The sequence below is a fragment of the Chinchilla lanigera genome, unplaced genomic scaffold (genome assembly GCF_000276665.1).
Source record: "Chinchilla lanigera isolate Chin_1 unplaced genomic scaffold, ChiLan1.0 scaffold00036, whole genome shotgun sequence".
Taxonomy (NCBI): Eukaryota; Metazoa; Chordata; class Mammalia; order Rodentia; family Chinchillidae; genus Chinchilla; species Chinchilla lanigera.
The window spans coordinates 10,510,311-10,528,012 of NW_004955437.1; the positions used below are offsets into that span (position 1 = coordinate 10,510,311).

The 17,702-nt window shown below is 36.3% G+C and overlaps 1 protein-coding gene across 25 annotated transcripts in view; it reads right to left on the minus strand.

Moving 5' to 3' along the window:
- Nucleotides 1-17,702, minus strand: part of Supt3h (suppressor of Ty 3 homolog (S. cerevisiae)) — a 441,758-nt gene that overhangs the window by 302,509 nt on the left and 121,547 nt on the right. The window contains exon 1 of one of the 25 annotated variants that reach the window (XM_013516860.1): nt 8,175-8,197. The exons of 23 other annotated variants lie outside the window; for them this stretch is intronic. The gene's annotated coding sequence lies outside the window, so the exon portion shown is untranslated. Of the gene's footprint in view, nt 1-7,285; nt 7,399-8,174; nt 8,198-17,702 lie in introns of those variants that run through there. One more of the 25 variants, XM_013516865.1, reaches the window with a different exon arrangement.

Sequence of the window (17,702 nt, forward strand, 5' to 3'; positions counted from 1 at the left end):
TGTCAGTAGATGGTAAAAAATTAATGCTACAATTCACTCATTTTGAAAGTGCAAATTCCAACCAAATTAATACATCAGGGAAGAATGTAAGCTTAGCTCTTAATTTTCTATTAGCTTATGGGTGATCTATCCACAAGAAACATGAAGGAAATGCAGAAAATTGAACCAACTGAGAAGGAATACTACAGGAGTACCCAGGAAACACATCTACCCATCTACCACCTATCCCAATTCACCACTCACACCTGCTATTGCTACCTTCCCTCTGAGTCCAAATAACCCTCTCCTATCACTTCACAATTCACAAGCTGCAACCTTTCCTGCACCCACTTCTACAAATGAATAATTCAGGTCTTTTTCAACATAAAATGTCAGACGGTGTTGCAATATTTATTTATTAGCATTTATAGTTAATTTTTAAAAATGTATCACAAGTCTGGGTTTTTTAAGTTTTTCTTATTAGTACATGTTTATGATACATAATGAATACATTCACATCTTGGTCCTTTTTAATTCCCTTTTCCCAAAATGTATCACTCATTTTCCCAAATCCTCTGGTTTTCTTTGTGAGATTTTGTACAGCATGCTTATTTTCAGGATAATTTACATATCTCAGATATGTTAACAGTAAATCAGAAATGATTTTAAGTAGTGGAGTAATACACAGGTTTCCCAATTTTATTGCCCATGCTTTAGGGCCTCCCATCTTTACTCATGTAGTCATTCCAAACGTTTAGCATACAATGCATTTCTGGACATTTTAAAGCTCCAGTTCCCACTTACATTAACTGCTGGGACATTAAACCATATTAGTATATAGTAGTTGTGGCTTCAAAATATTACTCGCACCTCTCTGTGACAAATATATGTTGATATAACAAAATTACCTACACAGAAAATAACCATACATAAGTTACAAATGATCAACATTATCAATACTAGAAGTAGGCTTCACTGCCATTTTTCACTCAGATTATTGTCTGTAAATTATAACCTGTGACCTACTACAGTTAAAAGGAAAATCCAAATTTAAAAAAAAGACAACAAGAATTTAATAATTCAGGTAGAAAATTTGCACACTTAAATTCTGCTTCCACCATGTATAGTCTATAGCAGCAAGTTAATAATGGAAAGCAAATCCACCCCTAAAATCCTCAAGATTTCAATACAATTTTCCCATTACCAGGGATCTCCTAAGAGAAAGAAGGGATCATCTGAGAGAAATAGGTGCAAAAATGGTTTTAAAATTACCTCTCTGATGCTTAAATAGAAGAAAAGCTGGGTCACATATAATCCTTATAAAAAGCTGAATTATGTAAAATAGACACATGTCTTTGTATCTACTGTAAACCAGAAACCAAAGCAAGGGTAAACTAAGGAACAACTACCAATATTAATCAATGTCTAAAAAATGTTAATTGAACAAAAAAGTAGGAAAAAGTTCCAGGTACTGTACATCTATTATTTAGCCAAACTATTAGTGGAGGATCTTAGTAACTTTTCTGTTTTTTATTCAGACAGCATGATACTATAAATTATGACTTTCACACAGTGAAACACATTGACTGAATGTTAAAATTCCCTGAAGAACTTGGGAAAAATGTGTGGGTTCTATCTCAGGCAAACTGAAGCAGAATCTGAGAATTTGGCACGATGGCATCAGGTTTTTTAAGGACTCCTAAGAGTAATGCTAAGTGTGTACAACTAGAGTTTAAGATTCCAGGAGGTACTTGTAAATCAAAAATCAAATCAGAATATGTAAAAAAGCACACATTTTAAATACTAAAAGCTCAAAGTTTTAGTTTGTTCTCAAAGAGAACATTGCACATATGGGTCCCTAAAATTTCTGTCAAGTCTTAACTGAACATTAGTTAGACAGACATGCAAATGTGTGGTTAAACACATGATGAGTCTGAACTTTTTATTTTACTAAAACTGTCATATAATATACATAAAAACATATTTTTAAAAAATACCTGGAGTCTGCTGGTCAAGCTCTGAGGACAAAGATGAAAAAAATGAGACATTTTTCTCTAAGCCATCAGTATTAAGTATAATCTAAATTCAGAATCGTGATCTTTAATCTGCTTTCAAAGAACTCAGCAGCAAAGCCACGAGTCAGCAAAGTAACTTTAACTAGTCAGCAAAGTAACTTTCTGAGATTCAAAGAGAAAGATTTCACACATATTTTTCCAACCTTCATTTTTTCATAACACTACTTAAACGAAAAAAGAACTTCTGAACAGAGTATTTTAAAAGTGCAAAGTGGGTATCCATAGAATAAACTAAATGAGCTCAAACTAATTTTCAATAAATCTTAGTACTTACATGTCTTTAAATTTTCATTTAGAGTTTACAATTCAGTGCAGGGGCAAAATTATTCTAACTTACTAATTTTAAATTTATTATTAAATATCCTCACTAAAGCAAAATAAAACAAGAGTAAGAGCCCATATACTATTTGACAGCATTTATACTGACAAAAGCATTTTCAGATTATCTGTACCTAACACTGCTTGTATACATTCTTGGAAATGTTTAGTCATGTGCATATGCATTTATATTTATACATACACATACTGAGAGAGACACACTTGCATGCACACAGACATATGCACACTGAGAGTAATACACAGAAACCAGAATACTAGATTCCAGGAGTTAGGCAAAGAAATGCTGAAGTCAGGCCTTTATGAAAGGGAAGTTGTTAACTTTAGTTACTTTTAAAACAATGGTAGTAGATTTTGAAGATAAATGTGAAAGTTAAACCATAATTCTAACCTATAACTTTAACTGTATTCTAATTAATGTGTATTTAAAATTAGCATCAATTCATATCAATTTTATTTTGTAGAAAAGTAAACTACTGTCTATCAATATGCTAGCTAGTTAGTCCCTGGACGAAGACCCTCAGCTTCTTCCTAATATCATCCTCTTCTGGTTTTCTCCTATCACAGTGGCAACATCTCAGTTTCTTTGATGGGTTCTTTCTTTTCTTGAAACACTAATTTATGCCTCAGGGCTCAGTTCTCAGACCAACTTCTCATTACCTAGGTGATCTCATCTAGTCCCAAGGATTTAAATTTTACCTGCCAACTGAGTCTAAATATTTGTCCTGGCTTTTCCTGAGAATTTCAAACTCTCCAATCCAATTGCTAACCTAGCATCACAAACAGAACATATCCACTGTCAAATTCTAATTTTTTTTCCTAAGTTTATCCCTTCACTAGCTTACTGGCACCATCAATCACCCAACTTCAGCCTGAAGGTCTTCGATTAACCTCTAACTTCTCTTTTGTGCTTCATATATGATTTACTATAAAATATTGCCAGCTACCTTCAAAATATTTCCAGAATCTGAGTTGAGACTAATTTCCTACTCCAACCTGCAGTCATTTCTACTATGTCTATTCTAGCAGCCCTCTCTCTGGTTCTCGCCTTTCACCTTTGCTCCATCTGAAGTCTTTTCTCCACATAGCAGCTGGTGTAATACTTTTGAAAGTAGTCATATCTTCCTAATCAAAACCTTCTAGTTAAGAAAATATATACATTTAAATAAAATCCCAACTCCTGACCATGTCGTATTTCTTGTCTTCATTTACTACTTTCTTTCTACCCTTACAAACTGCCTTCAGGCTGTTCCCTAAGCCCACAAATACATTCCCATCCAAAGGTGTTTATATTTGCTATTCTTTCAGATAGAATTGTTCTTTCCCCAGACAAGGGGGCACAGATTCACTCAAATTTCTGCTCAACTATTCCCTTTGAGGCTGGCCTTCTTGGTCATCCTACTGAAAACGTAACAGGGACTTAGAACTGCTTGGGCCCCCAGATGCCCAACAGGCCTCTGAAGAGCAGGATAAAAGCTTCACATCTTCCCTTCCTTTTATATCTATCTCCTTTATTCCCTTAAACTTCAGGCCAGATTTCCCACTTGGTATAGGTATGTTAATCAGTTATGGAATGTTCACCTAAAGTTGATAAACATCATCCTTTTCAAGGCTGAACATGCCAAGATGTGACTCACTAAGGTATTTTCATCATTTGCGTGGACATCATAATCAGCAGATCCTCAAATGCCTTAACAACATGCTGTTCTAGATGCCCTTTATGCTGCACTTAAAAATCTCCAGTACTTGCCCTGTACTTTTCCCAAAACAGCACAGTTTTTGCAGGCCCATCGCTCTGTGATGAGGTTACCCCCTAAGCAGCAGGCATCACCTTATGTGAACCAAACTGCCCTCCTCTAGCAACACAACTTCTACAGCCTGGAAGAACCAGAACTACTGTGATAATGACCCTTGAGACCAGGGTTGTGACCAAGACGACTTAACTAAACATACCTTCTGCTCTGTGCCTCATTTTCCCCTATTTAAAGCGGAAGCTCATATCAGTACTCCTGGAGGCTGTGTTGAGGATGCTGGATCCCCCTTGTCTTCCCACTGTAGCTATAAATTTCTTTCCTACTTTCACCATTATTTTCATGTTGTCTGAAGCAAGCGGCTGGAAAGCCCTAGTCTAGGACTGTGATAACAAAATGATCAGCTTCTATCATATTGTATTCTTTTTCCCCACTTTCTTTTATTGTTAGAGTGTTTGCTGTCTACCTCTGAGAACAGAAATTTTGTCTTGCTCACTACCCCTGGGGCTACAACAAGGCCTGAGACAGGGTAGGTACACAACAAAATCTGCTGAATGAATTAGTCCTTTAAGGGGACACAAACAGTAACAGTAGAAATTAGTTAGCTGCTAAGGATAACACTAGAATATTTCTCATACTCTTAAAAGAATTCTTCATAGTACAGTACAAGAAATAATGGAACAATGAAAAGAAACATTACTACATGTATTAAAAATTTTCATACATTATTAACATTAAATAGGTAATAACTGCATACATCTGTTACCAAACACAGGTCAAAAGATAATGCTAAACCTTCACAAAGTGATATACTGTTTAACTTTCCAGTCCACAATTCCATAATTAAAATAGATTTTAAAAGTTTACTTGCCATGCCTGCAATTTCAGTACTCAGGGAGGCTGAGGCAGAAGGCTGACAAGCTCAAGCACAGCCTCAAAAGGGTTGGGGATGTAGCTCAGTGTAAAAGCCCTAAGTTCAAACCTCACTACTGTTTAAAAAAAAAAAAAAAAAAAAAAAAAGACTATTTAGCCCAAAGATTTTTAAAATATCCTTTTCGGTTTTTCTTTCAACCTGAATTTTATTTTAATAAAGTCTCATAAGAAAACCCAAATAGGGTAAAGGGAATAGAGTTCCCAATGTTTACCCTTACTAGAATGGCTATATTAAAATAAAAATACTTTAAATGCTTAAAATCTGTCTCTTATGTAATGAAATTGAAAATTTTTCAGCCATGGTGGTGCACACCTGTAATCCTAGCACTTTGGAGCTTGAGGCTGAAAGATCACCATGAGTTTGAGGCCAGCCTGGGTTACACAGTAAGTTCAAGACCAGCATAAACTATATAGTGAGGCCCTGATTAAAACAAAACAAAACAAAAACTATATATATATATATATATACATATATATATAGTTATTCAAAATAATAAGACATATTCAGTGTAACCTAAGGGCTTTCCAGTTAATTTAGAAATAATTTTAAATTAATAATTTTAAATTTTAAATTTTAAATTCTTCATGATGAAGAATCCAATTGACAGTCACATTCAATAAGAATAAAGCCAAACGCATGACTTTCACCTAAGTCCTCAGCATGACCCATCTAACCACTAAAGAATTAAAAAAAAAAAAAAGCTTGAAACAAAAACATGGCCAAGATTCTATGGTCAATATGCTACCAAGCTTCAGGGAGCTGAAAAACATAGCTCATTTTGCATACGTAACTTGTTTCCCTCGGTGCCTATAACTGGCAGAACCACTGAAACCCACATCCTAAGCCACAGAGTACAGCCACCTGGTTCTGCTCTTATCACAGGATGACAAAACCTTTTCAATCCCTTAATGTCACACAGACATCCTCAACATTTGTATAGTGCTTTTAACTAACAAAACTGCTGCATCCTTCCTGAGTTCTAGGATGGTCAATAGGCTCAATGCAAACACTTGTCAGATAACCCTGCCATCAGGTTTTAAGGCATCAGCTCAATGACCAGCACATGGTTCAAAATCCTATCCTCCTCCCTTCTTTGTGATCTGTTCTGGTACTCAGATGGTAAGTATGATTCCAAAAAGTTTCTGGAATCTTTAGTTATTAAAATGGTTAAATTAATACCACCTTTGTAATATTCATTTGTCAACCCAAAGAAAGTACAGTATTAAAATAATTTTATCAACACACAAAAAGTGTTCTTTAATGCTTCAATCCAGTGGCAGTAATTATAAACAGGTGTGCAGCAATTAATAAATAATATACAAAAAGTCTTGGCTTTTTCTTGAACTACGTATTTTAGAATGATAAAGTTTCACTTTTAGGGGCTGGGGAAATAGCTCAGTGGCACAGTGCCTGCCTGGCAAGCACAACGTTGTGAGTTCGATTTTCCGGTACCAGAAAAAAACAAGTTTCACTTTCAATCCAAATAATTTTTAGAATAACTTCTAAAAATACTTTTAAATTTTTCAGTAAGAAATATAAAGAAATAATTTAATGAAGAATGAGAATCTCTATTCCAGATCATTATCAGAACTGACGATAGCCAGCTCTGAATACCTGAACTCTATGAAGGAGAATACTTTTCTAGAATAGGTATTTTGGTAGTCTTGCTAAGGGGAGAATGGATAGGGGGTAGGTATCCTGAGTTTGAGGTTAGTTCCATGTATTTACTGGTTAACAGTCACTTTCTTGTATGATTATTGCTATTATGGTACATGAAAGCATTCCAGAAGTACTCCCATTGTGCACCATCACCTGTTTTATACCATGAAGGAGCTGCATTTGAGCTCATATCTTGATATAAGTAAATTCTGTTAGCACTTGCCACTAGGAATATGTAGATAATGAGGAAAACAACAACAGACATCCACTACCAACTACCCTGAGGTAGATGGTTCCAGTAAGTAAGGTTCTCTTCAGTAGGGAAAAGTGGCGTTTCAAGCGCAAAGAAGTAAGAGCAAATGGGTTCAAATCAAAATGGCAAAAAATGCACCTCTCAACTCTCCTGAATGTCTATCACTCTTGCCACATTAAAAAATAGAATCTGTAACGGTGTATATAAAAAAATCTACGCAGTTGTGTTACAGTCATATGCCTACATCTGCACCCTCTCACTCCCACCAAAGAACTAAACTGTCTAGCTGTCCAGGCACCTGTGCAGGTAGTCAAGCCTTTAACATTCAAGGACAATGTGCTCTTCTACTGAGCAGATCCATTTTAAATTAGCTTCTTACTTTGTTGTTGGTGGTTGATCTTACTTTACTTTCTGTTTAAGAAACGAAAGGAAAATTCTGAGAGTAAAATAGTAATACATTTCATTTAAATCATAAAACTTTAAAAAAATAATTTTCAGTTCTAGCTTTTTTCTTGAGAGTAGAAACTGGAAACCATGGTTAAAACACACCCACCTCCACACCCAAAGAAATAATACAACAGAGTTCACGATCCCTCAGATTAATGATGGGTTATAAGCTAACAACAACAACAACCACAACACAAAAACATGGGGCAAAAGCATTCATTTATGGTACAGCCATCAGAGAAATGAAACTACTTTAAAACACCATTTGAAAGTAGGTACCACAGTTGCTATTATAAAGCATGGCATGTACTTTCTCAAATTATTTAAACCAAGGTCATTAACAAGGGTACCAATGTTTCTCTTAAACAGCCATTTGTCAGACTGAGATGTGACTGACACTTATTTTCTTGTCAACTAAAATACAATATATGTATTTTAATATAAATAATATAATACAGTTTATTTTGAAAAATTATTAACATGAAGCAAGTCTCCAAACAAGGCAGTGAACAGTATTTTTTTTTTAATGTTCAAAGGGATGTCACAAAAAGATGGATGTATGCCAAATATTTTGAGAAGTGGCACAATAGAGGGCTTTGGAATTTAAAACATTTTAAATGCACTACCAAATATTTTCTTGAAAATGAGTCTAAAATTAATGATTAAAACCATAAGCATTATTTCTGTAATCTGGAGATATATAAAGATTTTCCATAAAAATGAATGAGTACAACACATACTGATTCTGCAACCACAGCAAAACCTGAAACAAAAAAAAATAGTTTTAGTTGCTAAAAACATTTTTATACATAAGAGAATTATAACATTCCTACGGAGATGCACACTGGATTGAATAAAAAAACCTAAAATTTGTATGTCTATATGAGAAAAGTAGAATATGAAGTAGAATATTGAATAGAATTGAACAGAATATTGAAGTATAAAGGAAATCAATTAGTAAACATAGAAAGCTAGTTATACAAACAATATTTATAGTAGATACAATTTGTTACCCAAAGTCAAATATAGATATCCAAAGGTTTTTTTTTTTTTTTTGAGACAGCATCTCACTATGTACTTCACACTGGCCTTGAACTCATGGAGATCCCCCTGCCTCAGCCTCCCAAGTGCTGGGATTACAGGTATATACCGCCATGAATAGCTTTATTCTACATCTTGATAAGAAGCTATTTCTATAAAATCTTTTTACCACTCCAGAAAATTTCCAGGCTTTAAATAGGATAAAGTTTAACTGATAAATAAATTATAGTGTCCAGAAGGAAGTATTACTTGGATTTAGCTATAAAATTAAAACTTGGGCCTCAGAAGAATAGTAGTCTATAGCCACATGATAAACTTTTGGTTGACTGCAGCCACCTCTGAAGACCTAAGCTCTAGGCAGACCATAGCATTTTTACAGCAGAAATCTCTAACAGCACAGACACTAAAAATGGTCTTCACTGTCTGAACTTCTACTGCATCCTTCCTTCTCTACAGCAAACTAGGGTAGGACCCTGACAGACTGCATTTTTTTAAAAATGTATTTGAAAGTGTTAGAGGCACTCTTTAAAGGCAACTGTACTTGATCAGAGCTCCCTGAAGCCATCAATAGTCTTAATTGACCTTGACTTCTCCTCATACTGGAAAGCTGCTAACACTCAGTAGACAGTATATGGAAAACCTGTGTTGGCGGCGGGCTGACCACAACTGGCAATCAGTATACATTTGATTAATAAAGATCTACTATATTATTATACTTTCAGATTTTTTCAGCATCACAAGTACTTTATTTTGTACTACTTAAATGGTACTTTGTATACTACTTCTATACTAGTTAATTCTATACTAGAGATTTCATTTATACTAGTTATCACTCAACAACGCAATAAAACCAGTAGGACTACAGTTACTTTTGTTTCCTTTGTATACTACAGGCAGTCTCTTAAACATAGCAAGTACTAAGTAAAGACTTCCTAACAACCATGGTACAGTATTACAGGAATGTACGCAACTCTTCAGAACATGTTTAAAAAAGAAAACAAAAAACGTGGAACAAAAATAATACCACAGCTGGTTTTTAAAGGCTACGGATATATTTTATTTTTACCAACCCTATCCACAGCAATAAGTGGGATCTCTGACTACTGCTTTACAAATCAGAGTTTCCAAAATTATCTATTACATAACCTGACTGTAAGTTAATGACTCATTTAAAAAACAAAATAATATCCAAATTAATAAGACTTAAGAAGTATGAATCTTCCTGTGATAAAGCCCTGTGATAGAGGGTGAAGATATAAAGAACAACCACCTTGAGGCTCCTGACTTTAAGGTGTTTACAGTCTTATCTGAGGTTTTGCCAAGGTAATTCAAGAGACAGAGAGCGCCAGCAATGGACTCCAAGTGCCTTGAGGCTCAGTCTTTTCCAGGAATCATGACGCGTGCTCAGTGATAGGTACGATGCAGTTCACAAATAATGAACTATCTATAATCAAAGAAAACTAATGAGTAACTGATGTTAAGTAAAAGGAGAGATTTCATTTAAATATAAATCATCTTACCAGCCAAGGAGTGAAAGACTGGGGTATATCCCAAAGACTATCTTCATGGATGGTTAGAATATGAACTTACATTTATTTTGTTTTAATACCTACCTGAAAAGGGAGTACAGAATAATCTTTTTATGACCTATGAAATGATAGAATACATACAGTACATTGGGGCAGAACTGAGATGACAGATCTAAAACAGCAATACAGATCTCTTGAGGACCATTCCCTATAATTTACAATCTTTTTACATAAACTACAGAGTTAAGTGGAAACAACTTATTAAGCTTTGCACTAAATTACTAATCAGTCACAGAAATACGCCACCAAAGTCAAAGCTCAAATTGGTACAAATCATTTTGCTTCTAATTATACTATTATTTGTGATTACCAAAAGTAGTGAACTAAAAGCTGCACCTTACTTAGCAGATGTGAACTAAATCTGGCCATGAAGAGATCCAGTTAAAATAAACCTCTATGGCCAGGCATGGTGGCACACGGTCTGTAATCCCAGCACTCTAACCTGGGCCACAAAGTGAGTTTGAACTGCACAGCGAAACTCTATATATTACATACACAGTGCTAAGCACAATCAACTGCTATTAAATATGTTAATTTTCCCTTTCAAAAAGATCCTACATAGGGGCTGGGGATAAGCTCAGTGGCACAGTGCCTGCCTGGCAAGCGCAAGGTCGTGAGTTCAATTTCTAGTACCGGAAGAAAAACAAACAAAAAGATCCTACATAAAAACAGGATAATTAGCTGTATCAATTAAAAAGGCATTCTGTTAAAAGTAAGAGATTAACCAACAGTGGTTTAAATGTGAGGAAGATTATTTTCTCAGCGAAAATCACTGCCTACAGGTGGTTGCTATGATAGATTTGCTGCTCCAGAGCACAACAAAGGACCGCATCCTTCCACCTTACTGCTGACTTTCCATTCTCACACTTGCTGTCAGAGAACCACTGCCACACATTCCAGCTCCAATCAAAACTACATCAGAAGGAAGAGAGATGCAGCACCAGTCACTTGTCACTTTTATGAAGACAGTAAAATCCTTTGGCAGATATTTAATTATTTCTCGTTAGCCAAAACTCTGTCACACACCCACCCCTAACTACTGAGGAGATGGTCCTCATTCTTTAGAACCTCATCTTGTGTGTCTGCACTCAGTAAAATTTACTTGCAACTCTGCTATCGACACCTGCAGTGTTTGTATGATCGGTATGGACACATGCAGAACAGGGAAAAATCTGGGCTGCATACACACATACTCCCAGTTGAGAGATAACAAGGAGATCCACTGCCTCTACTCAGCCCACAAGGAGGTGGCCAGAAGAAGGCAGTGGAGCAGGCAGTGCAGTGTAAGACAAGTAGCTCCAGGTCAGAGGTCAGCAGGGCCTAAACCCCAATTCTGGGATCTCTTCCTGGTGTAGCCTCAAAGTCATTTATCACTTTGAATCTCGGTTTCTCTTTTGTTAAGTAAGGAAAACAGAATCTCTCAAAATGAGTTGTTTTCAGGATTTAAGGTTGTAGTTTATAGGAGATGTGTGTGTGTGGTTCAGTGTTCATTAGCAACTTTGTAAGACCTAAAACCACAAATGTAAGAAGCAACAGCATTCAGCCTTGCCAGCCTCTATACAGAGGCAGCTGGGGAAGGAATGTGGGAAGGAGTGCTCAAGTGAGTCGGAGCTTCCCACCCGCAGGGCCAGTGTCCACTATGTTAAGTGGGTTTCCCTGCCTTTGTGTCTTATTCAGCATAAGACTTAGCACTTCTCAAACTCCCCACAAAAGATGGGGAGTTTCCCCTAATGTCAGAGGAAAGGAACCTGTATGCCAGTCTGAGGCAGTCTGCTGTAAACAGGTATTCCTTTGTGGATTCATATTTTATAAAAATTTATCCAAGTTTTTTCATATTTTACAAATCAAAAATTATTTTAAAAACTATAAATTTTCTCTCCCTCCCTCCCTTTTTCTCCCTCCCTCCCTCCCTCCCTCCTTCTCTCCCTCTCCAACCTCTACAATGAGAAACATCCAGAGCCAGGGCAGTCAGGAGCCTGAGGCAGGAGGATTGAGGCCAGGAGTTCAAGGCCAGCCTAGGAAACATAGGGAGACCCTATCCTTAAAATACACGAATAAATGGGAAGCATCCAGAAAATCTACAAAGCCATAACTCTTCTAGAGCCCATCAGAGAACTATACTTACAAGACACCAAATAAACAAATTCCAAGGAATAATTAAAACCTCTCAAGAGGAAATAAATACATAAACTGTATCATCACTTATAGAGCAAGGGAGAAAGAAGTGACCACCATAAAAACAGGCAGAAGAAAAACCTAAAGCTTTAACGAATTTTTAAAGGTAAGCATGGGCCTCTGTGGCACACATATAAAACTCACCCTCCTCCCTAGACTAACCATTCTCTCTTTCTATTAAGGAAAAGCTTAAGCCACAGGAAAAGCAGCAGGAAACACTTGGACCCAGACTTGAACAGAATGAGAAAACACCTCAGCAACACAGGTGCCATAGAAGGCCCAGGTCATGGACATTTCCACCAGAAGTAACTGAAGTCTAGTACAAGAAAGACCAACAGAGCAACAAAATCCCCACCAGGCTCTAGCACTGACTAACCCAAAGTCTCTCACTTACCAGAGGGTGCCCATTTCCAGGGGTAAATAGTACTTAGTCCAATCTATGCTGTAATTTTATAATTGATATTGAATCCTCAATAAAAAAATTAAGAAACATTAAAAAGCAATTTGACAACCCACTAGAATCAACTTGACAACCCACAGCATTATCTGCATCAGAGATGTTGCCGATGTTGGAAATATTACATAGGAGCTTTAAAATAATTAGTATTAATATGATATGTTGTGTTGGTTTCTTTTCTCTCGTTGCTGAGACAAAATACCTGATGCCCAAAATTAAGGATGGAAAGGTTTATTTAGATCACAGTTTGTAGAGGTTTCAGTCTGTAATTAGCTGGTTCCAAGGCAAAGTGGCATGTGGCAGAGAAACAACAGTTCATGGCAGCCAAAGACAACAAAAGCAACAAAAGCAAAAAGAGGGGAGTGTGAGTGCAGACTTTCTGTCTCTTATACTGTGTGTAAGCTACCCACCCCAGGGTGGGTGTAGCACCGACATCTGTAATCCCAGCACTAGAGAATGAATCAATCACAAATTCTAGACTCCAAAAAGCACCCCCTCCCCATGACTGTATGAAGTTTTCTGAGGACATCCAGATACAAACCATAACAAAGGCTCTAGTGAAAATATGCCTGATGTATAAACAGAGGAGGGGCTGCAGCAGAAAGATACACCATAGCCCCCTACACCAAAATAATTTAAGTGAAAGTTCTAGAAATAAAAAATAGATCCAATAATTCTTTAGATGAGTTTATCTGCTAAGGAAAGAATCAATAAACTTAAAAGTCAGGTGAACTGAAACACAAAGGAAATAGAAAAGAAAACGAAGAACCAGAAGAGCTCTGTGACGATATTAAATAGTCTCAGTTGTATAAAACTTTCATGCCAGAATGAAAAGAAGTACACCACATACTGGAAGGAAATATTGTTTTTGTAAAGTACATACTGGATACAGGACTTGTGTCAAGGATATACAGGAAAACCTCACTACTCATTAAGATGATGAACAAAAACCCCACACCCAACAATAAAAACTGAGCAGAGGATATAAACACATATTTCAACAAAGAAGGTATCTGAATGACTAATAATCTGCTCAATATCATTAGTTATTCAAACCACACTTTCACACTGTGATACACCAGCAGGAAAAGCTACAATGTTAAAGGCTGACAGCAGCAAGCACTAGGGAGAATGCAAAGTAAGTACAGCTCTCCTGCACTGTTAGAGGGGAGGTAATGCTGCATGATCACTTTGGAAAATGGGCAGTTTCTTGTACAGTTAAACACAGACTAAGCAACCTGGCAGTCCCACTCCTAGGTATTTATCTTAGTAAGATAATAAAATGGACTTTTTCCCAAAAGGCCTTAAATTTAAACTGTTAGGAGCATACTAGAATCTCTGAGAAGACAGAACCCAGAATTTTCCAAGTGAGTTAAATGCTATGGGTGGATAGCTGCTGGTACTGCTAAAACCCAGCCAAAGTCATCATTTCCTTTACAGTTTAACCTAATGCCTGACAAGAATAAAGGAAAGGAAGGATGGCAAGCAACAATGTCTACTTCAGGTGCATAAAGTCTAATGCTCTCCTGGAATTTGTCTTAGAACTTTCTACCTGACTACATGGCTCTCAAAGGGCTTACTAAATGGTAACATAACCTCTTTCCTGGAAAGCTGTTAGAACTCGTAACAGTGACATCTGGGAAGAGAGCCTGTTAAGAAACTTCTTAAGAGTAAATTTTGGTAGTATGGCCAATTTTAAAAGCAAGGAATGGGAGCTTTGTACGTATGTCTTAACTTTTTCTGTCTCACCTCATGTGCTGTATCATCCATCTTATAATTTAAGTTTTGCTCACCTGCATCTGTTGGTGAGATTCAACATTTAAGACCTTAGGGATTGTAGTATTTAATGAAAAATTCTACAACAGAACCAATCTTTATGACTTTGGCTAGTTTTTCCTTTCTTGCCAAATTAAGGAAACTTTACAGAGTGATGAAAACATTGAGAGAAACAACTTATTGAACCTCTAATGAGACATAACAACAACTTCACCCAGGTTTTGGATCCAATACTGGCAAAATTAAGGTTTATCTCTCACATCATATGAAACTGCATCTCTGATCATGGTATTCAAAATATTTTTATGGAACTCAAGGAAGTGTTTCTTTGCAGAGCTCCCACAATCCATGCTTGGGTGCACTTATTCACAGCTGAAACTGTTCCTATCCTGTCTGAGAAATTATTTAGCCCTACGTGCCACAAGTCAAGGGATAAAAATGGCACATTTCAAGGGGCCTCAGGGATACTTTATACTAAGATATTTACGAAGAATTTTTTAAAGTCAAACTTACCATACAGTAAAGCCCACCCTTTCTGATGTATACTTTTTGATAAATGAATACAGATATATAAATACTACCACAATCAAGATAGATAATCTCATGAATCCCAAAAGTTTCTAATCAATCCCTTTTCCCCAGTCCTCCATACCTAACAATCACTGATCTGTTCTCTATTACTACAGCTTTGCATCTTCTAGAAAGTCAGGATTAAGATACAAAAAATATCTAGTCTTTTTTATCTGGCCTTTTTCATATAACATAATGCATTTGAGTTATATTGATACATATGCTTTTACTGTGACCACTGTAGCATTCCACCGTATGAATGTATCACAGGTTGCTTATTCATTCACCAGTTGATGGAGATCTGGGTGGTTTCCAGGTTTGACTTATGAATGAAGCTGTGATATCACACCTTTCCTTCTGCCAGAGACATCCACATATTGCACCTTCACTCCCTTTGGAACTGTGTTCCAATGGCACCTACTGAGAGAGGCCTGCTCCGACTGTTCTGTCCCAAACAGCATCTCTCAATACTCTCTTTGGTCCCTAGCTTGTTTCTCTTTTTCCAAAGACCTTAACGTTACCATCACTTATGTAACATGTTTTATAAGAAAGAAGACAGATATTCTGCTTGTTTTGTGCTGTGATTAATTGAACGCTATTTCTATGAGAGTAAGGATTTTGTTTTGCTCAGTGCAAATTTTCTCTACTTAAAACAATGTGTGTTATTAAAGCAGAGTGACGTGGGAAGAGTGAATGAGAGAGCAAAGGAAGGAGAGAAAAAAGAGGGAAGGAAGAAAGCAAGCTGGAAAGAAAATACTGTTGTGACATTATTTGATAGGAAGATGCACTATTGGAATTTTAACGATGAAAAAGAAATGGAGTGAACAGCTATAGTGAGAGTAAGTTCTTTCTGGACTTGGCTGAAGAAAAAGAAGGAATCAAAAGGGTACAGTAGCCTATAAGCCATATTCTCTGGCAAGCAGTAATTCTCTAGCTTTACTGTGCATGACAGAAATTATTAAAACACAAACATAGGCCCCTACTCTGAGTTGCTGATTCAAGAGGCCTAGGATAGGACCAAGAATTTGAGAACAGCTTTTGTGAAGGCTCTTTGTGAGGGGAGCAGGATTTACAATGATTCTCCAAATGTGGTCCTCAGACTAACAGGAGAAGCAGAACCTGGGATTTTTTAAAATCCAGATTATTGTGTCAATCACTAAGACCTGTACAAAGTTCTGCTGTTTAATATGTATAATCTCTGAACCTGGATCTGTGATCTCACAAGGCTCAGATAAAACCAGTCCAGAGGAGGTCATATTCTGGGTGTTCCCAGGTGAAGTGACACCATGAACATAGGGCAGTGGGCACACATGCACCAGCACAGGATGAGAAAGAAGGCTCTGTCCTGAGAACTGAGTAGAAGGGAAGGCTTAGCCATGACTGTGAAAGACCTTCAGTGTCACACAAGCAAATCTGAGCTCTAGCATCTCTGATTCATTCATTCATTCATTCTCACATTCATTTTTTGAATGTGACTCTAAATAAAATGTATTATGACCTGGTGTTCATATATGCTTATACTGTTAGACACCAAGCAGCACTTTAAAATAAAAGTTTTACATAACACCCTCGTTACATATGTCTGATATTTTCTATACTTTTCATTCTAGATTTTTTTTTTTTAACACTAATACTAATTCACAGTCTCCACCAACAGTTGTGTTTTCAAAAACACAACTAGGTAAGAAGAAACTCAGTGGAGATAGGCATGAAAATGACATAAAGCAAAAATTTTTAGCTAGGATAGTGGCACATATTTGTAATTGTAGCACTCAGAGACTGAAGTAGGATGATCCCAAGTTCAAGTCCAGCCTAGGTAATTTGGCAAAACCTTGTCTCAAAATTAAAAAATAAAAAATTAAAAGAGTAATTTTAAAATGGGCTGGGAATGCAGTTCTGTGTAAATGCCCTGGGTTCAATCTCCACTATGTGCCCCCCACCAAAAAAGAAGACAACAGTATGTTTTAACTTACTCAGGAAGTTGCATAGAGACAGATGAGAAGGATGGGAAACTAAATATAAGATACTGCTAGTCTGATGGTGCTGAAAAAACCCAACTGGTCTTGTTAACACCATGTAACTGCTGAGCTCGACATGGTTTCAGTGCAGTGATGAGTATGGAAGTCTAACTGTGATGGATCAGAGAAGAAAAAGGAGGCAAAAAGGGAAACCTACAATTAAGAGTCTACATGTTTTTCTTTTTAATTACAAAAATATTTATGTAATTTTGAAGTTGAAATCTAGCCCAAATTATTAATTTACAGATAAGGGAAAATTAAGTCCAAGTTATTGATGTAAATTAGGCCTAACTTTAAATCCACTACTCTTTTTTACTACTCAAATCCATTCATATTTTCAGAAACAACTATGCTATTACATATCAGACAAAACAAAGAATTCAAGAAAATAAAAATTCTACATAATGCAGAAGGTAGAAAATTAAATGTATATGCAAAATCAATAAATATCATTAGTACTGGCCAAGAACCAAGTACATATGGCACTGGGTGGGGCATTATCCCAAAACAGAATGACTCCTTCATTTCACAAATATTTACTGAGTGCTATTATTTAAAAACAAAATTAAAACACTGCATAGTAGTATTGAAAAAAAATTATATGTTTAGTCCCTATGTTGAAGTTGACTACAATTTACTATT